Source organism: Grammomys surdaster, unplaced genomic scaffold, assembly GCF_004785775.1.
Source record: "Grammomys surdaster isolate TR1022 unplaced genomic scaffold, NIH_TR_1.0 126153, whole genome shotgun sequence".
Classification (NCBI taxonomy): Eukaryota; Metazoa; Chordata; class Mammalia; order Rodentia; family Muridae; genus Grammomys; species Grammomys surdaster.
In genome coordinates this window covers 439,206-451,412 of record NW_021620961.1, presented here as the reverse complement: position 1 = coordinate 451,412, position 12,207 = coordinate 439,206, and the positions used below count along the sequence as shown (strand labels likewise).

The 12,207-nt window shown below is 39.7% G+C and overlaps 1 protein-coding gene across 6 annotated transcripts in view; it reads right to left on the bottom strand.

Annotated features, from left to right (window-relative positions):
* App (amyloid beta precursor protein) overlaps positions 1-12,207 on the bottom strand; it is a 223,339-nt gene that overhangs the window by 43,652 nt on the left and 167,480 nt on the right. The window lies entirely within an intron of this gene.

Genomic DNA, 12,207 nt, shown 5'->3' with positions numbered 1-12,207 from the left:
ATATCACTACAGACTGAGCATCATTACTATAATACTGAGAGCTATCAATACAGATTGAGCATCATTACTATAACAGTAACTGAGTGCTATCACTCTAGACTGAGCACCATTACTATAATAGTAACTGAGCACTATCACTACAGACTGAGCATCATTACTTCTAGATCTTACATTTCCTCCAAAGGTTCATGTATTAAGGGACTTGTCTGCAGCCCAAGTTGGTCTTGAGTGGTGGCAGGATCTTTAAGAGATGGGACCTCTCTGGAGGAAGTTAGGTCATTGAGGACTTGTCTTTAAAGAAGATTCTCTTCTTTTGGTTTCCTTTTCGTATCTTTGCTTTCTGCTCCTGGCCACCACAAACCAACAAGCTCTTCTGGCCATAATATAGTTGCTACAAACCCAATGCAATAGGGTCAACAGACTATAGACTCAGTCCTCTGAAATATAGATATTTTATAAAATAAAGCTGGTCTTATAAGTTTATTTATGTTAAGTATTTAGCCAGAGATAAAAGCTGACACATCTATTCCCCACGTAGCTGGATTATGAGGCTGGGAATGAGGCCAAGGAATGTACATTTCTAACAATTTCCCAGCTATGTTGTTGCTGGTCCAAGGCCACATGATGAGAACTGTTTCTATTAATTATCCCTTGGCCGTGGGCATATTTTTGTGAAGAGATACAAATGCATATGCAACCTCAAAAGTCAACAATGAGATGGGCACTGTAGACTTATGGAGAACTTATCAGCATATCCAGGGCTGAGGACAGGATGTCAGCTTGCCTGCAGTGCCAGACTCAGCAAGGAGAAGAAAGGACAACAACCATCATGCTCCATAGCCCTTGAGATGCTGAAGCAGGAGGATTGTGAATTTGAGAGCAGCCTGGCGTAAATAGGCTTGTTTCCAAAACACATAAATTAATACTGTAATAAATTAAAGGACAAGCCATACATTTTTCTTATCTAGGATTATTTTGAGGATTAAGCAAGACTTAGGGAAGCTAAAAAATTGTTTGTGATCAAAATGAAGATAATAGCAATAATATAAAGAGGAAAAATATACAGAACTTTGAATTAAATTATTTCTTATCCTTTCTTTGAATATTTGAGTGGAAGCAAATGAACTGTGCTTCTACAATCAAGACTGGATCTCCTCTGCTGGCAGGGGAGGCCATTTAATGAGTCTGATTTAATACCCAGCAACAATACATCACTTCCATGCTGTCTTCCAGGAGCCTCTGCCCATAAACATTTGTAGAGCCCTAGCCTGAATGGGTGGTCCCTTGAGAATAAATGGTGAAGTCATCATGGAGAATTATGATATCATGATCTACATAAAATCAGTTTTTCTTGTATAGAAAACTCTAACAGTGACAATCACCCAGAGGAAGGAATTTGTACAGCGTATGAGCTCTGAGCAAATGGAGAAAGATGGCATGACGTCTAAGTCCTACAAAATGCTCCCTGCTTAACACCCTAACACAGATGTATGTGTACAAAGATGTTGTTCAAAGAGTGTCATTTCTTCAGTCCATAACACTTTCAGTGAAAAGGTGCTGAAGCTACCTATACTATTCTCAGACTCAGCTTTGAATTTGCCATTAGCACTAAGTAAGTGCCTTTGGATCAAAAACAATGAAATGGGTTAGTCTGCGGGCTATTGATCAGATTGACCAGATGTGATGTATGACCTTGGATTATTGACCAGATGTGATATATGGCCTTAGATGAACCTATAAAATAATGTGGCTGGCACAGTTGAAAAGCAAGCATCCCTCTTGCTTTAGCAATCTTCCTTAGGTTGTGATGTTAGGAGGAAGGAACAGATATTAGACAAGACCACCTAGTGCTATCAGATCAGCCTTCATGAGTTGCCTCAATGAGAACAAAGCCTTGTCTTGGTTGTTGATTTGAAGTTATTCTAAACAAATTCTAAATTATTCTAAGTTATTGGAGTGAGAAAGACTGTGCGCTGCATCTTTAACAGATCTGGAGTATTGTAGGTATTCAATAAATAATTCACTGATGCTGAATGTCCTTGATTAGTTCTTGGATCTTCTTGTTATTCACAATGGCCAAATGACAGCAGTGTATGAACACTGATAGATATTTTTTAAAGACAGTGTTTCATACAGTCTCTGCCTAGCTGTACCATGTAGCCTAGGTATTAGATTTGTGATTCCTCTGTCTTCATTACCTGTGTATTGAGATTACAGGTATTGCACCATTATACCATGTTTTGTGCAATGTTGGGAGCTGAGCCCTAGACTTCACAAAGCTATGAATCACCCTCCTTAGTAAGTAATGCACACCTAGCCTGCATGCCTTATTTTTTTGTAAGTCATATAAAAGTATAATAACATATATATATACATATATATATAATATTTAAAGAAGAATATATATCTTATATATTTAAATCTTCAAAGACTTCTTTCAAATAATGAAGAATAATGACTGAAAACTGCCATTCACCTAATGACGCCTTGGTGGCAACACTACATTTTCTTTGTATTTGGCAACAGATATTTACTATTAGAAAACTACACTTAAAAGTATAACTATTAGCAACTACTACATTTTGCAAATAGAAACTTTGGAGAACTGTTTATTGGCATCTTTGGCAACTTCTAGCAATAAGCACTCCATTTGGCTTATTATTATTATTATTATTATAGTTCTTAGGAAAGTTTTATCATAACAAAGAAAGATGACACAAAATATCACAGAATGAGTATGTGTACCTTTCTTTGTAGAGAATATATTGGCTATCATCTGAGAAGACTCTCAATTTAATACTTTCTAAGACTCAATAATTATAAAATAAAGGTAGCTATATTTAAAACTAACAATTAATTTTGAATTTCAAATAACAAACTCTCATTAAAAAAAGTCTACAGGGGCCTGAGAGAAGCTTCAGTGGTCCTGAGTTCTTGGTGATCTTGCAGAGAACCTGGCAGTTCACCACCCTCTGTAACCCCAGCTCAAAAGGAGTCAGCATTCTTCTGGCCTTTGCAGGCCCAGACATGCAGGTGAAACACATATACATGTCAGCAAACAGTCATATACATTAAAAAACCAAACCAAACAAACCCAAAACGAACAGAGAAAAAAAAAAGGTCTCCAAATCCACATATTTCAGAGTCTGAAATCTGGTTGGCTTTCACTACTTCCTAAATAAAAATACTATAGAATATTAATAAGCATGATCATATAAACATGCTATGCTCTCTTTTACACTCTTAACTGTACATTACTGTACCTGGAAGTTCCTACCTAACTTGGCAAGGCTGCAAGAGGAACCCATGTACCTGGAAAGCTTCCCTTTACTATTACAACCCCAGAAAGAAGAAACATAAGTGGTGTGCCAAGGCCAGGAGGGCTTAGGCTAGTGCTTGTACCAGAATGAAATTTTACCCAGCCTGCTTCCCTGGTTTAGGTCAAGGATGTGTCTGGTTTCACAACTGGCCTACTTAAGCAGCTGTACAGTGTTCAGTGTTATAGGGGAAGCTTCAGATGTAGGGACACAGCCTTGTGTCAGGATGGGAAGACTCATCTAAATGCTATACAGACCAAAAGCAAAGGCAGAGATAGGGTAATGTCATAGAGGCTAGGTGCTTTTTCAAGCACAAGTTGTAGCTCATATTTTTATGAACACATGCAAGTCAGCAACAGCAACCAAGAGTTGAATGCATTCAATGGCAGTAAACTCTTTGTCTTTGCTAACATGTCATCTGTCCGCAGTGGCTGAAATGAAGTAGACTCTACCCACTGACAACCTAGTTTGTTCCCCAAGCCTAAAAGGCATCGCAAATACTGCACTGTTTGCTTGTTTTTAATTCCTTTCCTTTTTGAGATAGGATTTCCTGGTATAGTCAAGGCCGGCCATGAACTCAGGATCCTCCTGTTTCAATCTCCCAAGTGATAAGATCATAAGTGTATACTAAGATACACTGCATGAATCATGTTTCTACACATATCAAAATAGTGTTTCCTTGCACAGGTCTCAGAATAGAATAGGTTAATAGGTTGTGCTGGCATTTCATCTAGGTTCCACATCACAGTTACCTGGCAATAGCCATGTGTGCCTGAGTAACTATAAAAGGGACTGCTTGTCCCCTCCTCATTCTCTTGCACTCTTCTCCTCCTGCTCTTGTTCCCTTACCCTCTTCCCCCTCTATCCCCATTCCTCTCCCTCTCTCTCCATGTGCTCATGGCCAGCCTCTCTCTCTCTCTCTCTCTCTCTCTCTCTCTCTCTCTCTCTCTCTCTCTCTCTCCTCTCTTTTATAAAACACAACAACAGGTCGACCTATGAATTAAGAATGTTAAGTATGTTATTTGTGTATTTGTGTGTGTATGTGTATGCACACGTGTTCTTGTGTGCACATGCTTGTGATGGCCAGAAGAGGGCATCAGATCCCCTAGAGTTGGAGTTTCAGGAGTTGTAAACAGTCCAATATGGGTGCTAGGAACCTATCTTGGGTACTCTATAAGAGCATTATGTGCTGAGCCATCTCTCCAGCCCTGTTGACCCATCCTCCCTGTTTATAACTTCCTACCTAACAGTGTCTGCAGAAGTCACACTACATAAAAGCTATTAATGAAGAATGATGAGTCTTCCTCAGTGACTACATTGCAGAATTTGTTTCTGAGCGGAACAGCAAGAGGCAAATTAACATTCCTTCCTAACTCTGACTCACATGCAAACAAACTCATCTCATCCCCAGTTAATCCTTGTGGAAGCATACTTCAAAATTAATTTGGCTTCATTTCCATATTCTGGGTGGCAAATATCACTACGTTTTTTTTTTCTTTTTCCTTTTTAAAAAAAGAACCTTGAAGGCAGCTGCTTGTGAAAAACAGAGTAACCAGCCCTTGTTACCATCCAAAATCATTTGGTTGTTCCCAAGATGGTAGGAAAAAAAAATCAGGACACATCTGTTGCAGTGCTTCGTGCCAGGAAACCATCTTGCAGCCACCACTGTGGTCTGATTTCACACCCTACTCATTTTTTTGTTAGGGCTTCTTTTTTGGTTTAGTTTCAAATTACAGCACCATACATAAGAGTTGGTGAGTTGGGAAAATAACTCCCCGCATCATCGTGAGAATCAGCAGCTTGGCGTGGGAGATGCTGCCTCAGGTATCACCCACCTGGTTGAGATGCTCCTTACCTCAAAGTAAGGGACTGCACGAAAAAAGACAGAAGCTACTGATGTAGTAGAGCCAGCACATCTTGACAAAAGGATCCCAGAATCTTTCAAAGTTTACTAAGATATAGCATAAAAGACAAAAGTGTCCTGTTGTTTAATTAATCCTTATTAAAAAAATTATAACAGGAGTCTGGGGAGACAGTTCAGTGTACAAGGCTTTCTGGAAGTGTGAACGGCTTTTGTATTCTCAGGATCTAAGCTGGATGGACAGAGTAGCCCACCTGTAATCCCAGCACTTGGGGAGTGAGGAACAGTAAATGGAGTAGAATGGAGGAGAAAAGTTGGTCAATGTCAGTGGCCCACCTCCACATGTGTACCCAACATGTGTGCACAGATGCATGTACACATGTGTGTTCCATTACGTGGCTCTAACGTGTTCACATACACTGAAAATAGGGGAAAGTGATAACAGCAATACTTTCCAAACTGATCTATATAGAGAGCCATTATAATCTAATTATGATTAATATTGTCACCTTGATAGGGCCTAGAACGACCTAGGAGATAAACTTTTGGACAAGTTTATGAGGAAGTTTCCAGATTGAGCTAACTGGGGTGGGAAAGCCCACCTTAAATGTGGATGTGGGTAGTACTATCCCAGGGCTAGGATCCTGGACTGAAAGGAAAGGCCAAGGCAAGGAGAGCACCGGTGTTTGTCTAACACTGTTTCATATTTAACTGGGGAGGGCAGTGAGGTCAGCTGCCTTGTGCACCCACTGCCTCCGGGACATCCCAGCCATCACGGATGCACCCTTCAACTATGTACGAGTCACAATAAACCCTTCTTTCAGTTGCTCCTATCAGATATCTTGTCTTAGCAAAGAGAAAAGAAACCAATACAAACCCATATCTTTTAAACAGCCCTGAGAAAAACATAACAATTGATGTAGAAATTCAACTGTTCGAAGAATGTTCAAAGCAATCTTAAAACAGTAACAACCAACCCACAAAAAAAACCAACAAAACTCAAATCCAAGAAAAAAAACCCAAAAAACCAAAATACAGAACCCATACCTGCCAATTTTTTCAAAGCTTAACAAAGTTACAGTAATCAAAGTAGTGTGGATGGACAGATTAGTCAGAAAATTGAGGGTATAGAAGTTTACAGGCAACAGAATTTGCACACAGTACAATGGTCTTTTAGTTGGGAAGAACCTTTTCTTCATCACACGGTGATGGAACTCTAGGGAGCCATAAGCTGAGAACCTTAACTAGTTAGTGCCCCATACAAAATGAATGCAATCAGAATTCAAGTGGCTTTGTCTCTATATCACCAAAGCAATAGTGAAAAAAAAAAAAACAATGAATCTGCTAGACTTCGTCTACAATTAAAACACAAAACAAAACAACAAAGAAATACTTGCAAAGAATGCAAACAAACAGCATTCCAGTGGAATAGATAAAGCATTTGCAAATTGTGTGTCTGGTAAGTTGGTGTCTAGAATATACAAAGAATTCACACAACTCAAAAATGACAATAACAATAATAATAACAATAATAATAATAATAGTAATAATAATAAAGCAAAGAAGCCAATTAAAATGGTTCAAGGATTTGAAACGATATCACCATATATATATATATATATATATATATATATATATATATACCCACAGTGAGTCACTACAATGTGAGTGATGTTTAATTCAGCTGACGACTGCCAGTGTCCATGTACAGAGCAGGAAAACAGCTTCATACACTATGCTGGTGGATTCTAGGTTTTAGTGTCAACAATTTGCCTTTCTTGTTACATGGTGGAGACTGATTTGTTAAAAAATAAAAGCCAAACCAATAAAAACACTAAGCCTAAGCATTTGTTCTTCTTGGACAGTGTACTTTCTGGGTGTTGCTAGTAATACTGGCTCTCCCCTATTGTGCACTGGAAATAGCTGTGTGAGAATACTGACAGAGGGATGTTTGACACACGGTACAGTGGACATTTAGTTATGTGGCCTTTTCAGTGACTTCAACAGATCTTCCTAAAGACATATATTCTATTGATCTCCTAATTAAACTCCCGAGCCAGAACATGTAACCTTATACCAACTGACACCCATGAATGTATATAAAAGCACAGCACTTGGCAGTTTGGGTGAATTTATCTGTTAAAGGCCTCTGACCCTCTATGTATAGACCGGCTGCAAACCTGAGGCTCATTCCCTGACCTCTGTCTGAGAACATTTCAACACAGACTCACTCTGTCCGAAACCTGGGTGTACCATCTTTTTTTGTTCCTTTCCATTTGATGGTGTGGATTTTTTTACTAGAGCAGACATTTTATTCATGAAATTAGGGGCTTTATTTTGAAAAAACAAAAACAGAAAAACAAAAACAAAAACAAAAGGCAAACAAACAAAAAAACCTGTCTTTCTCAGAGGGAGTCAAAGATACCCATTTAAATAAAGGCAGCTACAAGCAAGTTAATGATACTGGGGAACAACAGATTGGCTTTGAGACTATAACAAAGTCAACAAAGGAAGGGCCTTGTGTCTGTCTACGATTTGAACACATGTTGTTTTCAAGTGCCTAATTCAGCTGTAAAGTCTATATGCAAGTAGCAGTCACTTTTATTAAAAATCAAGTAAGAACAGGATAAACTAAATAGCGCCTGTCCTATTTACTAACAACTTTGTTGACTGTGTCCCTCAGCTTCCCTCACTCTCACCAAGCTCCCCACTTGGCCAGTCCGTCTAGCTAGGCAGCCAGGCTGGTCTCGAACTCCACCTCCTTGGGCATCACCCTCTCTCCCAGTAATGCTCTTTCTTGACTGACAAGTAACCACAGGAGTGTAAATAATTCTCAAGCAGTCTTAACTATTCTATTTTGTCAGACTAAGAAGAGTTGTATATGTTCTGCTTTAAACCCAGTTTGGATTTGTAACCAGCCCTCACATAGGCACAGACAACAGAGGCACTGTCTCTGAAATAAACAAGCTGAATTTTTTTTCTGGAGGCTGGAAATTTTTATCAAGAGGCCACAGTAAATTTGTAATAAAAAGCAAAGTTGTAACAACGGTAAGCATTCTTTCATGAAAGTGGCTTTCTTGTCTCCTTGGCACATCATTCAATACCAATCCCATTAACCACGGATTTGCTGTCACGGATCTTTCTGGTTTATAGTATTTTACTTTTTTTATATTAATTTAAATGCTAAAAGAAAAAAAAGAGACAGGTGTGAAACACTTAGAGCTGCCTTCCTCCTTTCTTCCTTCTGCTTAACTCGTAAACTGGCCACTATAGCATTATGCCAGACAGACATCTTGGAATGGAATACTGCTATGGTTTTACAGCCTTGAGGTAGCTGCAATCTGAAGAACCTTGAGGGCCAATAAAAAAAAAATCCCTCAATGCCAGCACAACGAGGTGGACTTAAGGGAAATTACAAGGGACAAAATCACCTAACTGCTTAGAATGTCACGTTGGCAAAGCCAAGGATGAGCTGAAGAGCAGTGGGAACTGAAGAGCTTCTGGCCTTCTGACGGTTAAATGGTGACGATTTACATGGGCAGGAACTCTGGTCAGCTACATTTTGTTAGAACGACAAATTCCTAAGCAATATGTATGAGGGATTAGGCAATGGCTCACCTCTATCAACATTTCTTACACCCTTCTGAATGAGAAAGCTTCACAATGTATGTGCAAGACATTTTTAAAGGAGAATATTAAATAGTATGTGTGCTTCGGGATTTGTGAATAATAATTTAAGCTGAATTAAAAATCATAAGACAATAAAAGGTCAGCCTTTTGAAAAAGAACAAACAGCAGTTTGGAAAATACTTAGGAGAGTCAAATCAGATGCATGGTTAATCAATCAACCATGTGATTGTGTAAACTGTGGAGATGACCACAGGACACAGTGTCAAGGCTGTGTGCGACATACAATCACCTCATACAGTGTTGAGAAGGGCTGTGGGAAGTCTGCTTTATTCTTTACTTTGCTGCCAGTGCCAATGACATCATTCTGTTGGCTAGATCAATCACAACAGCTTTAGGGAACATTGTCACAGAAGAAAGGAAGGTATTTCCTGCAATGGTTATGGGAGGACTCAAGGAAGGAACTTAGCATGGAGGTTTTAGGATTATCAAGAAACAGATCATCTCATAATTTAAGGGGCATCTACCTTGAAGCTTAATGATCTGGTTCATTCTTAGACTACAGCAATGGAAACCTATGAAGCACTCCAGGTTGTGCAGAGTCAAAGACCACGGATGACAGTGGAGCTCAGAGGATCTGACATTGCTGTGGTAGAAATAAGCAATTTATCACAAACTAGATTATGTCCTCCCAGGTTCAAACCCTATGTGTAGACACTAAGGTTAAACGGAAGAAAGCTCCCTGTGCGGGATAATGGGTGATGGAGAGAACACAGATGTGGGATTCACGCCAACCCTGGCTTCAGTGCCAGTTTATTCCTTCACTATCCAAAGTGGCCTCTCGAGGATTCAGTTTCTTCAGTTATAGGCTGGGGATACTGCCACAGAAGTCTTCACCGTTGATATTAGCTCATATGCTGCCTTTGTGCAAAATACAAGAAGGTTTGCTGAAAATGGACTCGCTTAGTGTCCGAGGGACTGGCTCTTCGAAGGGGTATAGAACGACTGTGGGCCCTGACTCCTCCCCTAGACGGCCCACTTCTTCTGTACTCGATCGTCCATTACTCCAAGGTGAATTTTCATAAGATACCTAGACGACTGATGTCACAGGCAGACTCGAATCAGTTCACCAAACCATTGTTTCCTGCTCTGTCCTCTTAGTTAATCAGTTAGGACTTTTCAGAAGTGCCAAGGCTTCAGTTGGATCCTGAGGGATGTGACTTTCTAAGGACAGAGATCTGTGCTGCTCAGGCCATCCAGAAGAGGGAGAATTTGGGTGAGAGGGCCAATGTGAGGTAAAGGCTCTGATATCCAGCCAGAAGTGGAGTGAGACCATAAAAACAGGGCAAGGTCAAATGTATGGTTCCAGAGTCTACAACAGCTGGTTCTCAGCCTGTGGCTTGTGACCACGATGGAGGTTGCATATCAGATATGCTGCATATCTGGTATTTACACTATAGTTCATAATATTAAATTACAGTTATGAAATAGCAATGAAATAATTTTATGGTGGGGGGTCACCACAACACGAGGGACTGTATTAAAGGGTCACAGCATTAGGAAGGTTGAGAAGGACTGGCCCAGAGTCTCTAAGGCACACAAGATGCTAGACATGTGTGCAGTCACCAGAACTACAGATTTGGGTTTTACTAGAGCTGTATCATGGACAGATGGGCTGCCTGGGGAAGCACCATGGGGTAACACGATCCGGGCCAGAATTCTCTGGCAACCTGACTGTTGTGCTCTAGTCGACATGGTTTGTTTGTTTATTTATTCTTTTGTACAGGCTTGATTTCAATCCCCACCTCCACCCACACAGCGTAGCTTCTTTGTAGTAAAGGCTCCCTTCTAATCCGTTTTGGCCCATAATAGAGATTTAAGGTTGGAAGCATAATTTATTGAGAGAGATACACCTGTGCCAACTGGTCTGAAGTTTAGCTTTTTCCTTATCTGTGCTGAACTGATTCAAACCTAAAGTTTGATAACTTAGGGAAATGTTCAGTGAACGAAATTCACAGACCACTGTGTATACTGTAAGGTGCAAATAGAAAGAACCCTATGAGGCTCTTCTCACTGGATAACAACAAACAAATCACACGTTTACTATAGAATACTTTAAATATGAACAAAAGTAAAGAGACTAATATATAAAAGTTATATAAATATATGTAATTAGCACACAGGGCCAAGTTTGGGTTTATCTTCACCCGATTTGATTGAGGGTTTTGTTGGACAACCAAAGAAGCCCATTCTCCCTGAAGAACTCTTACCTCAACCTTTTGCTTCAGGAGCTTAAAGGGCACACAGGCCTGTAATGGACAGGCTGCAGTGTGTTCATTACGGCAAGTGGTTTTTCCTATGGTTAACAACTATTTTAAAGTGGAAGCATCTGAGATTCCACATGAAAGATCCTATAAAGATTTTCTGTAAGTATGTGGCATATAGTATATTTATAATGACAGGAATCATGTGTGTGTGTGTGTGTGTGTATGTGTGTGTGTATGTGTGTGTGTGTATGTGTGTGTATGTGTGTGTGTATGTATGTATGTATGTATGTGTGTGTGTGTGTGTGTGTGTATGTATGTGTGGTGTGTGAAGACTGAAAGGTTGATGTTGGCATGCCTTCTTCAATGGCTTCTTTTCCTTATGGACTGGAACAGGTACACTAGTGCTGGCCAGCAAGGTCCCTAGGACCCACCTGCTTTTGTCCACACAGTAGGGTTACAGGCACATGTCATCATGACTGACAATTTTTATTTTTTAAATGTTGGTGCTAGGGATCTTAATCCAGGTCTTCTACATGTCCAGCAAGCACTTTGCCCACTGGTCCATCTCTGTAGTCCTAGCTTTTATGTAATTGTTCCTGATCTGTCCTCGTGGCAGTTTCTTAGAGAAAGCAAGTGTGGTCTAGTTATCTATCTCTCTGTCTCTGAGATTTTAAGTTTATTGGGTGGTCCCATTCTTGGGCATTTTGTAGCACTGAGGGATTTGAGTCACCATCTGTCCGACTCACTTGTGGCTATTGTTTAGAGGAGTACAATGCCAAATGAGAGGCTCTATTAAGAGCAAATTAGAAATCAGAAAGTGCCAACTGTAATTAGTGGGCTTAGGTACAGTCCCTCCCAGTCCCTTTATGATGGCTTATTGTTCTATAGTTGATATTGTTAATGTTACCTTGGTGTAAGTCACACAGGACAAGAGGGTTAAACTAAGTATACAAAGTATATCCATTTAATTCACACATCTAGAAATCTAACTTCAATTTAGTAGGATTATGAGTTAAATTTTGAATTTTTGTCCCTTGTGGAGATTTTTCTTCATTTTATATGTTTTATTTTATTCTTTTTTATTTTATCTTTTTCTTGAGATAGGTTTCACTGTGTATCTTAGACTGGACTTGAA